Here is a 13,535-nt window from a genome sequence, read left to right on the forward strand (position 1 = left end):
GTTAGTTTTCTTTTTGGGAGGGATGGTAGAATTTCACAAAGATTTGGTGGGAGTGAGTGAGGAGAGAGGTATCCCAGGGAGGAGGAGTACTGTATACCCCACATCACCCTCTGACCTCTATTATCCCGTTCAGGCTGCTATAGCAAAACATCACACACTGGGTGGCTTATAAACAAGAGATATTTATTTCTCACAGTTCCGGAGGCTCAAGGCCCAAGATCAGGTCCAGGCCTTGGGCTTTCTTCCAGGTTGCAGACTGACATCTTTTCTCCTCACATGGCAGAAAGAGGGCAAGAGAGCTCCCTGGAGTCTCTTATATAAGGGCACTAATCCCGTTCATAAGGGCTCCTCCCTCATGACCTAATCACCTTCCAAAGGCCCCACCTCTAAACACCATCACTTGGGGGTTTAGGGTTTCTAATATGAATTTTAGGGGACATAAACATTCAGAGCATAGCATGACCTCACTTTTTTAAATGGACTTGTAACCCGTCTCCAAAAGAGACTTGGGTAAAGGTAAGTCGTGTGTGTGTGTGTCTGTGTGTGTGTGATCTATGTGTTTGCTGGGGAAAGCAGTGTATGGGTGAGTGGGTATACAACATTCCCAGTCCCACGATCAGGTACCCAGTAGCCCATCCATGGTAATAAATATGCCTGTTGTTTGGTTTGCCCCTTAAGTGTGGCATTCTCGGAGCCCTGATCCTATGGAGAAGAGTAATTTCAGCTGGGATAAAGAGAGATCACAGATATCAAAAATCCAAGCAGAAGAGGGAAATCTCATGGGTGTTACAGTCTCACCCAGCCAGCAAGCAGCAGAATTTGTGTTCTTCCCACCCCATCATGATAAATGGGGACGTCCATGAGGACAGGCCACCGACATGAGGAGGTGACATGTATAACAGGCTCAATCCTGGGCAAGCAGGAAAATGGGCATGCAGACACTCAGGCTCTGCCTTCCACAAAGTTTTGCCCATGACTATCCAACCCTCCACCTTCACTCCTCCTTCTGTTGTCATCCCAAGCATAAACATGGGCCCAGGAGACTCTCCTGCTCACTCAGAGTCTCTCTGGCAGCCTCACTTGGCAGCTGTCGTAACATCAAGGACTTGCAAGGCAGAATTGACTTCCTGGGTGTGTGACCTGTATAGTCTCGCAGAACCTTGTGCTCAAAAACGCCCTGTGCTTGGTTCAAAGCTCTGCTGTCACCATCTTGAAATGTTTAATAATTTTTTAACTAGGAGTCTGCAAATTATGTCTCCAGTCATGCTGACAGGGCCAGGAGGATGCTTCTGGCTCAGTGGTGGGCAAGGCAAGGTGGCTCCTGGTTATGTCCTAGCAGCAGAGCACCCCTGTGTCTTCTAGGTCTGCTACTCATCACCTGCCTTCCCCTCATCCCTCCAGGAAATGACCTAGAAAGACGCAGCGAAGAGAGAGCTCTGGTGTTATTTATTACTGCTTCTGGTAGGATCCAGGGGAGGGCACAGGGGAAGACTGCGAACGTTGGGACTGAATGAACTTTGATTAGGGGAGGCGACAAGAATGGCCCTCAAATAGGCCCCCAGCACGAGGGGCAAGTGCTGCTCACGGGGGTAGAGGCCAGGCCCTGGTGGGATGAACTATTGCATGACCACCTTTATCAGTAGACCCTCTCCCTTGGCCCAGCACAGGCCTGGCCTGGATCCCAAGAAACTAGGGCATGGAGACCTCATGGGGCCCATCCTTACCTGACTTGTCTTAGGATTGGGGTGCTGCTAAGTGCAGAGCCTCTGTCTACTGTCCTGTGTGCTGTTGGCAGTACCCCAGCACATCACCCTGGCTTCATCACCCCGGAAAGGAGCAGGCTCATGTGCAAAGCTTGTGGTGGGATTCATCATGACCTAGTCAAGGAATCGAAAGAAGGTCAGTGAGGCCGAAGTGGACAGAAAGAGAGGTGCATGGGTCCAGAAGAGCCTGAAGAAGAAAGAGGTCAGAACCCGCAAGGCCTTTGAGGATTTGAGTCTTTATCCTAAGATCAATGGAAAGCCGTTGATGAGTTTTAAGCAAAGTGACAGGACCTAAATTATAGTTTAAGAAGATCACACTGAGTGCTGTATGGAGAACACGTTGAAGAGTGGCAAGAGTGGAGATGGATGACCATTGTTGGCTATTTTAGAAGTCCAAGAGAAAGACAATGGTGGCTTGGAGGCAATGTTGGAGATGGAAAAAAAACTGAGAGAGAGTAAAGAGGTAAAATTATAGGTATTGACTATGATTGAATCGGGGAAGTGAGGAAGAGAAAACTTTCAAGGATTTGAATTCAGGTCTGTTAGTCTCCAAAGACTGTACTTTTAATCACTACTCTTAAGCACTTGGGTTTTCAGGTTTAAGTTCAGCTGTATATAACCAGAAACACTGAATAGCAATAGTTTAAATAAGATAAAACTTTATTTTTAATTCACATTTAAAAAGCCTGAAGATGGTCAATCCACGGCTAGTTCAGGGTTCTGCCATGTCAAGCACACAGGCATCTTCTATTTTCTTGCTTTGCCTTCTGTAGCGCAGAGTCACCACCTCCTGGTCCAAAACTGTCACCTTGAGCTCAGCCATTGCATCTGCATTCCAGCTAGCAGAAGAGGGGAAGAGGAAAAGGGACATGTCTCCTCCCTTTGAGGGTATTTCTTCAAAGTCACATACCAAACTTCTGATTACCTCTCATTTACCAGAACTTAGTCAATGGATATACTTATCTGCATAGGAAGCTGAGAATTCTCCCCTTTATGAAGTACCAGCTTAAAACCAAGGGTTCAATTACTTAGAAGGAAGAATAGATGTCAGGGTACAACTAGCAGTCTCAACTATAACCACTGGTCCTGAGTCTGTGCAATGCCCAATGACATGCTAAATGATGAAAAGTCAGAAGCAGAGACTCAAATATAATGAAATAAATTTCTCTATAAAATTGAGACATAAAATGTCTCAATTTTATGCATATTTTGAGGTTCCATTTTTGTATAGCCATTAGACTGTTTACTAGGTTAAAAATACCCACTTGAATGTAACATGGTGCAGCCACTGTGGAAAACAGTTTGGCAGTCCCTCAAAAACTTAAACATAGAGTTACCATATGATCTTACAATTCCTCTCTTAGGTATATACCCCAAAGAACTAAAAATATATGTTCATGCAAAAATGTGTAAACACACACACATTCATGGCAACATTATGCAGAGTAGCCAGAAAGTGGAAACAGGCTAAATGCCCATCAGCCGATCAATGGGTAAATAAAATGTGGTATATCCATACAATGAAATATTATTCAACAATAAAAAGGAATGAAGTACTGATATATGATAGAACATGATGAACTTTGAAAACATTATGCTTAGTGAAAGAAGCCAAATAAAAAAGGACACACTGTATGATTCCGTTTCTATGAAATGTCCAGAATCGGCAAAGCCATAGAGACAGACAGTAGATTAGTGGTTGTCAGGAAATGGGAAGAACAAATAAGTCGTATTTTTGGAGTGATGAAATTGTTCTAGAGTTAGATAAAGGTGATGGTTGCACAGAATACTGAGTACAATAAAAAAGACAATAAAGATTGTACACTTTAAAGGGATTAAGTTTATCACATGATATTGCTTATATGTGGAATCTGAAAAAATAATACAAATGAAATTATTTACAAAGCCAAAATAGAGTCACAGATGTAGAGAACAAACTTATGGTTACCGGTGGGGGTCGGGGGGAGGGATAAACTGGGAGGTTAAGGACCTACTGTATAGAACAGGGAACTCTACTCAATACTCCGTTGTGGCCTATATGGGAAAAGAATCTAAAAAAGAGTGGATATATGTATATGTATAACTGATTCACTTTGCTGTACACCTGAAACTAACACAACATTGTAGATCAACTATACTCCAATAAAAATTTATTTAAAAAAGGATGAATTTTCTGTTATAAGAAATACACCTCAGTTTTTAAAAAAACCTCCATCTTTAGTTCCACGTGTAGTTCTTTTTTTTAAACCTCCTCCCAAATCCCATAAATATATATTTCTTGGTTAAATCTAATTAAATAACACTCTAATTCTGGCTTTGATCCACGTCGTCAGGATAATTTTAGCTATAGGAAGCCAGACATTTATGTTTTTGCCTGGATTTGGAAGTCTTTCTAAGGATGCCCATCACCCCACATCACTGCAGTGCTTCTGCGTAAAGGTTATCTAGGGTTGAGTAGCAAATCACATCACAACTCAGCCGCTTAAGACAACAGACTTTGGCTATATCAGAGCTTCTAGGGGTCAGGAATCTGGGAGCAGAGCTGGGGGGTTCTGGCTCATATTTTCTTGTAGGGTTTCTGTCAAGCTGTCTGTCAGCCAGGGCAGCAGTCCCTGGACCCATGACTACGGCTGCAGGACATGCTTTGAAGCGCCCTCCAGTGGCCGTTGGGCAGCGGACTTCAGTTCCTCACCACGAGACTCTTCATAGGTCTACTCTCAACAGAGCTTCCTCCCAGAGTGAGTGATGAGAGAGAAAGAGAAATGCCAGCTGCTGTGTCTTTTTAACCTAATCTGAGACGTGACACCCGTCACTTCTGCCATATTCCACTGGGCCAAAGACCAAGCTAGCAGATTGTGGGCGGGCACTGCACAAGGGTGTAAACACCAGGACGCAGGATCACTAGGGCCATCTGGGGGGCTGGCTGCTCTGGGGAGGCAGCAGCTTTCAGACTGTACGAACCCCAAACTCAGAAACTCAGTGACACTTCCCGAAGTGCCGTCACTCAGCTAGACAGAGACCCCACTTGAGTGCTGTAAGGTGAAGGCTCCGGTTCAGCAGGAGTGACACCCAGGAGTCCAGCTCCCCCAGGAGCTGCCCCGGGGGCAAAGCGTGCCAGACCCGGCATGAGGCGTCTCTGAATGCACTCTGCGAGCTCCTCCCTCCGTGAGCTTGGACAGGCCGCTGTCCCACTCCAGGCCTCTGCCTCCTGATTTGTAAAAGAGACGGTATGATTAGACCAGTGTTTTTCAATCTGCGATCTCTGGGCTCCCAGGAACCCAAGAAGGTACTGCCAGGTGAAGCTCTGGTTTGGTCAGGCCCCATGTAAGAGTTCATTTGGTAAAAAAATAAATAAATAAAAGTATAATGAAAGGAACACAGGTAAAAAAAGAACGAAGTGGTCTTGAAAGCCACCGTACTCTATGATGTTTGAGCCCCCTGTGCCTTCACTTTTTTTTTTAACATCTTTATTGGAGTATAATTGCTTTACAATGGTGTGTTAGTTTCTGCTTTATGACAAAGTGAATCAGTTATACATTTACATATGTTTCCCTATCTCTTCCCTCTTGCGTCTCCCTCCCACCCTCCCTATCCCACCCCTCTAGGTGGTCACAAACCACCGAGCTGATCTCCCTGTGCTATGCGGCTGCTTCCCACTAGCTATCTATTTCACGTTTGGTAGTGTATATATGTCCATGCCACTCTCTCACTTCGTCCCAGCTTACCCTTCCCCCTCCCCATATCCTCAAGTCCATTCTCTAGTAGGTCTGTGTCTTTTGAATGTCCTGATCTCTCAGCAAAGCCTTCACTACAGGATCACCCTCAGTCACGGTAAAGGTATGCAAAGAATGTGCAGTTATGTTCCATCCCGGGGTTGGCTAGCCAGAGGGAAATCGCCCTTGTATCAGATGTCACAGTAATTGTCATTCAGTCGTTTTCTTGTTGTCTGGAGGGGGAGTAATCATAAGGAAAGGGCGGTGTCGGCAGTGTTGAGAAGGGGCCAACATATCTGCATGGAAACAGAAAGGTCAGTCATGGAAGTTGGAAGCCCGAGCACCGGAAGGAGCGCAGGGGGAGAGCGCTGGGTTGAGAAAGGGCTGCATCTGGAGTCCTCTGAGCTCTGCTCTCCTCACTGTGATCACCTCAAGCGTGGCCAAGATGAGCAAACGAAGTCGTGGCTCTCTTGGAAAGTGTATAAACAGGGGAGGGAGGCTGTAATACGATAGGGGTGGTGGTGCCGCAGGGGAGAGGGCAGGAGGGTCCCCTGGAATGGTGGCAGCCTCCACCCACTCCCTTTCCACACGGGAATGCAGGCTCAGTGTTGCAGATCTTCACATTTTCCAGGAGAAGCCAGAAATCCAGGTTTTCATGTGAAATTTTCCAATTTTAAAACTTGCCAAACAAAACTTATCACTGCACCAGACCTGATCCATTGGTCCAGTTTGCGACTCCTGAATTCCAAATGAGTGACTCCATTTTAGTTAAAAACACCAGGAAAATTGGATTAAATTTTCCATTCTCCTTCTGAGAATTTGGAGGCACATTATTCAACTACCAAGTCCCTACTGTGTGCCAGGCACAGAGAGGACTCTAGAATGTTCTCATTTTCTCATCACCTCTCTGACCACAGAGCCCACTTTCTCCCTTGCTCCATCTGTTGCAGGAAGGGGGACCCCTTCCAGGACCCGAGAGCGGGCTCTCGTCTAACACTCGGAAATGAATTGTCCGAAGAGACACACGTGCTGACAAAGCAGGAGACTTTACTGGGAAGGGGCGCCCGGGCGGAGGGCAGGCGGGAAAGGGAACCCAGAAGGACTGCTCTGCCACGTGGCTCGCCGTCTCGGGTTTTATGGTGATGGGGTTAGTTTCCGGCTTGTCTCTGGCCAATCTTTCTGACTCAGGGTCCTTCCGTGTGGCGCGCACATCACTCAGCCAAGATGGATTCCAGCGAGGAGGATTCTGGGAGGTTGGTAGGACACATGGACTGGTGTCTCCTCTCTCCTTTGACCTTCCCTGAATTCTTCTGGTTGGTGGTAGCTTTTTAATTCCACGTTCCTTACCAGGAACTCCTGTTGTAAGAGAATTCATGCAAGTGGTTACTATCGGGGCTGGCCAGGGCGCGTGGTTTCCGTCAGTGGCTCCCCTAACACATCCATTAAGTTTTCCAAACGTGGGAAAGTGGGAAAAATAGAAGGGAAGGAGAATCGAAGCCTGGAAGAAAAATTTGGCCAATGTCTCATTCCACAAGCGGGGGTAAAATTATGCCCCAAAGTCACCATCTTTGTTCCCTGAGAAACTAGCCCAGCGCTCATTACGTACTTATCGAAAGACTCAATAACGATTATAGCATACATCGATGGATCACCCACCGTGTGCCTGCCCAGTGGGGGCATAATCGTATTACCAGGCATTTTATTCCTCATAATAGGACCCCTTTGTAAGATGAGGAAACCAAAGCCTTAAAGAGGCTAAGTTACTGGCTGGAGTTCACAGAGCTCTCAAGCTGTGGGGCTGGGATTTAAATCCAGATGTGCTGACGTCAGAGCACACATTTTTAACGTTATACCGAATGAATGAATGAATGAGTGAATGAGTGAGTGAGTGAGTGAGGCCCTCATCCCTTACCCTCCAGCCCCACCCTGCCTCCCAACTCCTGCACTGGTTCTGAGACTTAAAGGCCTGAGTAACATATTTTCAGGTCTCCCAGAGGAATCTTGGGGCCATCAGTTCCCTTAGTGGCTCAGGAGGCTCCTACTTGGCACGGCCTCCCAGGAGCGGTCAGTGTTAAACGGGAGCTCAGCCCCCTTCCTGTCACGCTGATACACTTGGCATCATTTGCCTTTTAAACGTGGTGAAAGGGAAAGATTCAAGAAAGCTGCAGGTTTTATGCATCAAGGAGGGGTATTATTTACCAGCGCACTAGTTTCTGTTATTTTTTTCTGTACCTTAGTGTATAATCAGAGCTCATAAATGTGCTACTGTGTGGGAGGTCTACATTTCCTCCCGATTAAGCATCCCCAGATGTTCACAGATCCTGACAATTTGTGCCTCCCTGCCTGCTTCAGCTCACCTTCCATCCTCACTCTTCCGCTTTGCTCCAGCCCAGGAGGAGCTTGGAATGTCCCGCCCTGCGGTTGCCCTAATCAGTCAGCATTCCCCAGTACTGCAATTTGACCTCTGCCTGTGTCTGTTTCTTCCTTGATGTGGTTGAGCATCTACTGTCTGCTTTGACTCAGAAATCTCTCCTTCATTAGAACCTGACTCCCAAAGGCAGCTGGATTTCCTTGCTGCTTTTGGAGAGCACCAATAAGGACTCCCTTGGTGCAACCACAGAAGTCCCTATGTGATACATGCTGGCCTGATGGCTAGACAAGGGATCAGCAAACATTTCTCTACACCGCAGTTAGCAAACTTGCAATTTCAGGGGCTGTTGGGATGAAACCAGGAAATACTGTGGTCCTTCAGATAGGCCCAATGGTCTATGTTTGCAAAGTATCATACCCAGAGGATACTAGGGCTAACCCAAATAAGGTTAAGCTCCACGGGCTTAACGGCTCTGTCCCGAGGGCTTTGGCCTTTATTCCCCAGGAAAAGACAATGAAAGGATCTTAGAATGACATAAGACTTGGAATCTGCAGAACTGGGGTCACATTCTCACTCTGCCATGTATTGGTTCTGGGATCTAAATAAAATCACTGAATTTGGGGTTTGTTTTCCTCACCTATAAAAATGAAAGTAATAAGGACAAAAATTGGCTCACAAAATTATTGTGAGAATTACATAAATTGGCATCTGTGAATGTACTTGGAACAGAGTAGCTTTTTTACCAAATGTTAGATGAATTTCTTTAATGAAAGAATAAAGGTGGGGCTTCCCTGGCGGCGCATTGGTTGAGAGTCCACCTGCCGATGCAGGGGACGCGGGTTCGTGCCCCGGTCCGGGAAGATCCCACATGCCGCGAAGCGGCTGGGCCCGTGAGCCATGGCCACTGAGCCTGTGCATCTGGAGCCTGTGCTCCGCAACGGGAGAGGCCACAACAGTGAGAGGCCTACGTACCACAAAAAAAAAAAAAAAAAAAAAAAAAAAGAATAAAGGTATCCCCTTTCATTTTCCCTTCTCACCATTGAGGTGAAAGAAATATCATTACCTCCAGTGAGGAGCTCTGCACTCAGACCTGAGGCCACTTCTCTCTCAGCATGATGGTGTGGTCCGGTCCGTCCTAGTCCTGGCTTCTTCTCTCTACCTGGCCAAGAAGTCTGGTGTCACTTTTTACCTCTACTCTTTTACTTAATTTTTTTTTATTATGAAAAATTTTACGTCTACCGAAGAGTGAAAAGAACAATATAATGAACAATCTACCACCTAGTTAGCATTTTGCCATATTATATATTATGTTATATATGTGTGTATACGTATGTATGTATGTATGTATGTATATATATATATATATATATATATATATATATATATATATATATTTGCTGAACTACTGCAGAGATAGTGACTCTTCATCCCAAAGTATTTCAACATGCATTTCCAAGAGAAGTCATTCTTTTATAACTAAATTAACATTATACACTAACCAAATTAACAATTTCCTAGTATCATCTAATACCGACTTAATGTCAAATTTTCCCAAATTATTTCCAAAATAGATCTTGTAACTTTTTTGGGAATAGGTATCCAATCAAAGATGCACTTGGTTGTTATGTCTCTTAAATTTTTAAAAATCTAGAACAGACTACTTCCCACCCACCCCCACTCCCAGCTTGCCTGCCACATACACACACTTTCTGTCTCCTTTGATGCTAATTTTTTTTTAATTAGGGTATAGTTGTTTTATAATGTTGTGTTAGTTTCTACTGTACAGTGAAGTGAATCAGCCATGTATATACATATATCCCCTCGTTTTTGGATTTCCTTCCCATTTAGGTCACACAGAGCACTATGTAGAGTTCCCTGTGCTATACAGCAGTTTCTCATTAGTTATCTATTTTATACATATTAGCGTACATATGTCAATCCCAATCATGATGCTAAATTTGATTCCAGGGCTAAGATGGTGATCAGCCAGACCTCCACGTTTTTAAGGTAGAGTGCTCTCCTTTGTGATTAGCGAGGTATGGGGGTGAAGGGGAGGAGGGGCGGGGAGGAGGAGAGTTGGCTATTCTCTTTCCATTCCCCAGTTCCATTTGCTCCTCTAGTGCTGAGGAATAAAGAACATTCCTGGTTCTTCAGGAACAACCGTTGGTTCTGAAAAAAAAAAAAAAAAGAACCTCTAGGTGACTTTGACCAAAAGAGAAGTTCAGGGAAGGGAGAAATTGCAACCCTAGGGAGATGATAGGAATATTCATTCATTAGATGGCATGTGAGTCAGCTCTTGAAGATTGGATTGGCAGATGTGGAGAAGTGTGTGAAGGGTGTCTGGCAAAGGGAACAGCATGAGTGAGGACATAGAAGCAGGAAAGTCTGGTGTGGTGTGTACAAGGAACAGTGAGCCATTTACTTTAAATAGAGGGTGGGCTAGCCCTACTGATAATACCCACAGTGGTGGAAAATACATACAAAAGGAGCCAATTGCTGTCAACCGTGGATACCCTCAGGGATCCAGACGTCAGAACAAGCATTGCTTTGCAGTCCCCCTTGAGTCAGAAGTAAGGCTTACTGTACTTTGCGAGGGTGCAGGGGAGCTCTTTCCCCTTGGGTCTTCCCCCTTGCTGTTCTACTCTTTATCCCCGTGGTCTTGGCTCCACGTTATTGCCTCATTCTTTACCTCTGCAGCCAAGCCCCACATCTCCTTGATCTATGCTATCTCCGGATAGCTCAAAGGAGGCAATCCAGTCTCTCCTGCTAGATTGATTGCCTCTCATGACTTTAATACTTTATTATGATAAAATACCCTAAATCAAGGATGCTGAGAGTCACAGGGGTGTCAGGAACAAAGAACCCTGTACTGATGAGTGAGTCAGGCAGAATCTCCAAGTGATAGGAAGTAGGGTTGGTAGGGTTGGTTGGGATTTGGTCATCAATGGTTTCTGATCAAGGAAAGGGCCAGATCAGAACTCCTGAAATGTATCAATCTTGCAGCGGTGCATAAGTGCATAAAATGGCTTGGTGAAGAGAAGTGATCTGAGGAGGGGAGATTCGGGTAGAGACACCAGCTGGCAGGTGGCAAGTGACTCTAGAAGCATGGATATCACTGTGCAGAGAGAATGTTGAGATGTAGCAAAACAGCAACAAGGATGACTCCTCAGTGGACACCCAAGGGCTGGGAGGTAAAAAGAAGCACCTGAGGAGAAGATAGAAAAGACTCATCCTGAGAGGGAAGAGGTAAACCGACCCATCCCTGTATAACACGAGCAAGTGAAGACATTGCCTGCAAGGAAGGAGTGGTAATAGTATAGTGCCAAACTATCTATATTTTCACAGAGATAAGAAGTGAGCAAGAGACTTTGAACTGGGTGGACATGTTTCTCCTCCAGCCCTACCACTTGCTCGTCTGCATCCATCTCCCTTTCCTGTGGTCCTCCTCTGCCATCCATAGCTCATCTCTCCTCTGAACTCTGGGACCATCTCTTTCTTCCTTCATGTTCCATCAGTCCCTCCTCTCCCTCTCACCCTGCTCGGCCAAGAAGAGGCTCAAAGACTCTTCTATCTTAAAAACACAAACCAACCAACCTTCCTCAATCTTATATCTACCTCCAAATCTTGCCCTTTTTCTCTATCATTCCACATTTAACTCTGGGAGGAAGTTATCTTAGCTGCATCCGTTTGTCTCCTTTTACTCATTCCTTACTGCTGCCCAACCTCCCTTCACCAAAATGTTCTCATTATGATCACTGATGTCCATACAGTTAAATCCAATGGACAACGTTTGGTCTATAGCTTATCTTGACTCTGTGAGTCATTGATAATATTAATTACTTTCTTTTTCTTGCAGTCTCCTCTTGCCTTACCTCTGAACACCACTTATTCCTGTTTCCTCTCATGCCTCTCTGTCCGTTCCCCCTCAGTCTCCTCTGCTCATGCTGTACACACCCTTGGACACCCTCGCGAAGGCCCATGGTGACCACTACCATTTTCGTTCTGATGAGTGCCAGATCTGTGTCTCCAGCCCAGACTTCTTCTTTGAGCTCCAGAACCATATATGGTATCTAACTGTCTACCAGAGAACTCAATTTTTATTCAACAAATCCTCATATACTCTGTAGCAGGTACTGCTCTAAACACTTTATGAAATACTAGCTTATCCACTGCCCCAACCCAAATTGAAAACCTCCATGACCAGAATTGAACTCATCACCTTTCCACCCAGCCTCCTCCTTCTCCCCCTGTGAGGCCGGCATTGTAGAAGGGCAACCACCATTCACACAGCTGCTCCAACCAGGAATTACTGGCTCTTCCTATGCGTACCTCTCCCTCACCACCCAATCCTTGCCCTTTCTCTCCAAATACAACTAGTCTTCAAGACTGGCTGATCCCACCGCTTTATCACCTCCCACTGCCACTGCTTTAATTCAGGCCTTCATCACTTGTGACCTGGATCATCTAGAGACTCTCCTGCCTCTGGTCTGACCCCTCTCAAATCCACTCTCCATGATGCTTTCCAAATAATTTCTTCTAACATACAGTTTGAGCCTGTCTCCATCTCTGCCTTCATGTTTAAGTCCTTCCATTTTGCTTCAAGATTTAAAGATAAATAAAATTCTCAGACCCAGGAAGTAAGGTTAGGGGGTCCAGGTGGGCTCCGGAATGGCTAGCTGTCTCATGCCTCTGAATATTCTTGCTATGCCCTTCCCCTCTTTTCTCTATAACCATCACATACTCCTCCATAGGTGACTTTTGCTCTCAGAAGATTTTCTTATTCCGATTTAAATTCCCTTTCTTGGTGTTCCCATAGCATACTTTGTATATATCTGCTGTTGTATATATCATTCTGTCTTTTTTTTGTGGTCTCATCATTGACTGTAAACTTCTTAAGAGGAGAGATTAAACATTATTAAACTGTGACTCCCCAGTATTCAAAAAGCTTCTCTTGGATGAATGAACAAATAAATGAATGAATAGCAATAACTGAGTAGCATTATAATTAAATATTTAAGGATGTGGGGTTTTAGAACAATCTAGTTCAGTTCAATCCCAGTTCAACTATCATTTACAAGATCTATGACTTTGGGCAAATTTCCTAATACCCGGCACCTTGATTTCCTGTTCTATACAGTTAAGATTAATGAGAGAACTCCATCAGTTCAATGTGATAATTAAATGAGATTATCTATATAAATTAAGTAGCAAAATACCTAGCTCACAGTAATGCTTAATAAATGTTTGCTATTATTACCATCTTTAAATTAGGAAATCAATTACTTTTTTTTTTTTTGGAAATCAATTACTTTTGAGGCGCTTGGAAGTAATTTTTTAAATGTAGATGGAATATTCTCCCTGAAATGTTTTAAATTAATTTTCATACTTTTTACTATGTATTGTTACTGTTGTTAATTTGCAGAGTTAAAACTTAGTTTATAGCTAGGAAAAGTTCAGCCCAGCCCCTGGCATATCATCAAAACTTCCCCCAAAATGGAGCTGAATTCATAAGATGATCCTACCCTGTTGAAGGTCCCAGAGTCAGATGGCTAGGGAATATAATCTTTCATTCCAGGAACTAGGGAATGTTGCCACTCACTTATGCTTTAAGCAGTTTCCTGACTCAGAAGCCAGATGATCAAGATATACATTTACCAGCACCCCAGATACCCACTAACTGTTTGTCCC

The 13,535-nt window shown here is 44.6% G+C and overlaps 1 pseudogene; it reads left to right on the plus strand.

Moving 5' to 3' along the window:
• Positions 1 to 11,005: 11,005 nt before the first annotated feature.
• The window catches only part of LOC116761628, a 36,929-nt pseudogene continuing 34,399 nt past the window's right edge, over positions 11,006 to 13,535 (plus strand).

The sequence above is a fragment of the Phocoena sinus genome, chromosome 1, assembly GCF_008692025.1.
Source record: "Phocoena sinus isolate mPhoSin1 chromosome 1, mPhoSin1.pri, whole genome shotgun sequence".
NCBI classification, from domain to species: domain Eukaryota; kingdom Metazoa; phylum Chordata; class Mammalia; order Artiodactyla; family Phocoenidae; genus Phocoena; species Phocoena sinus.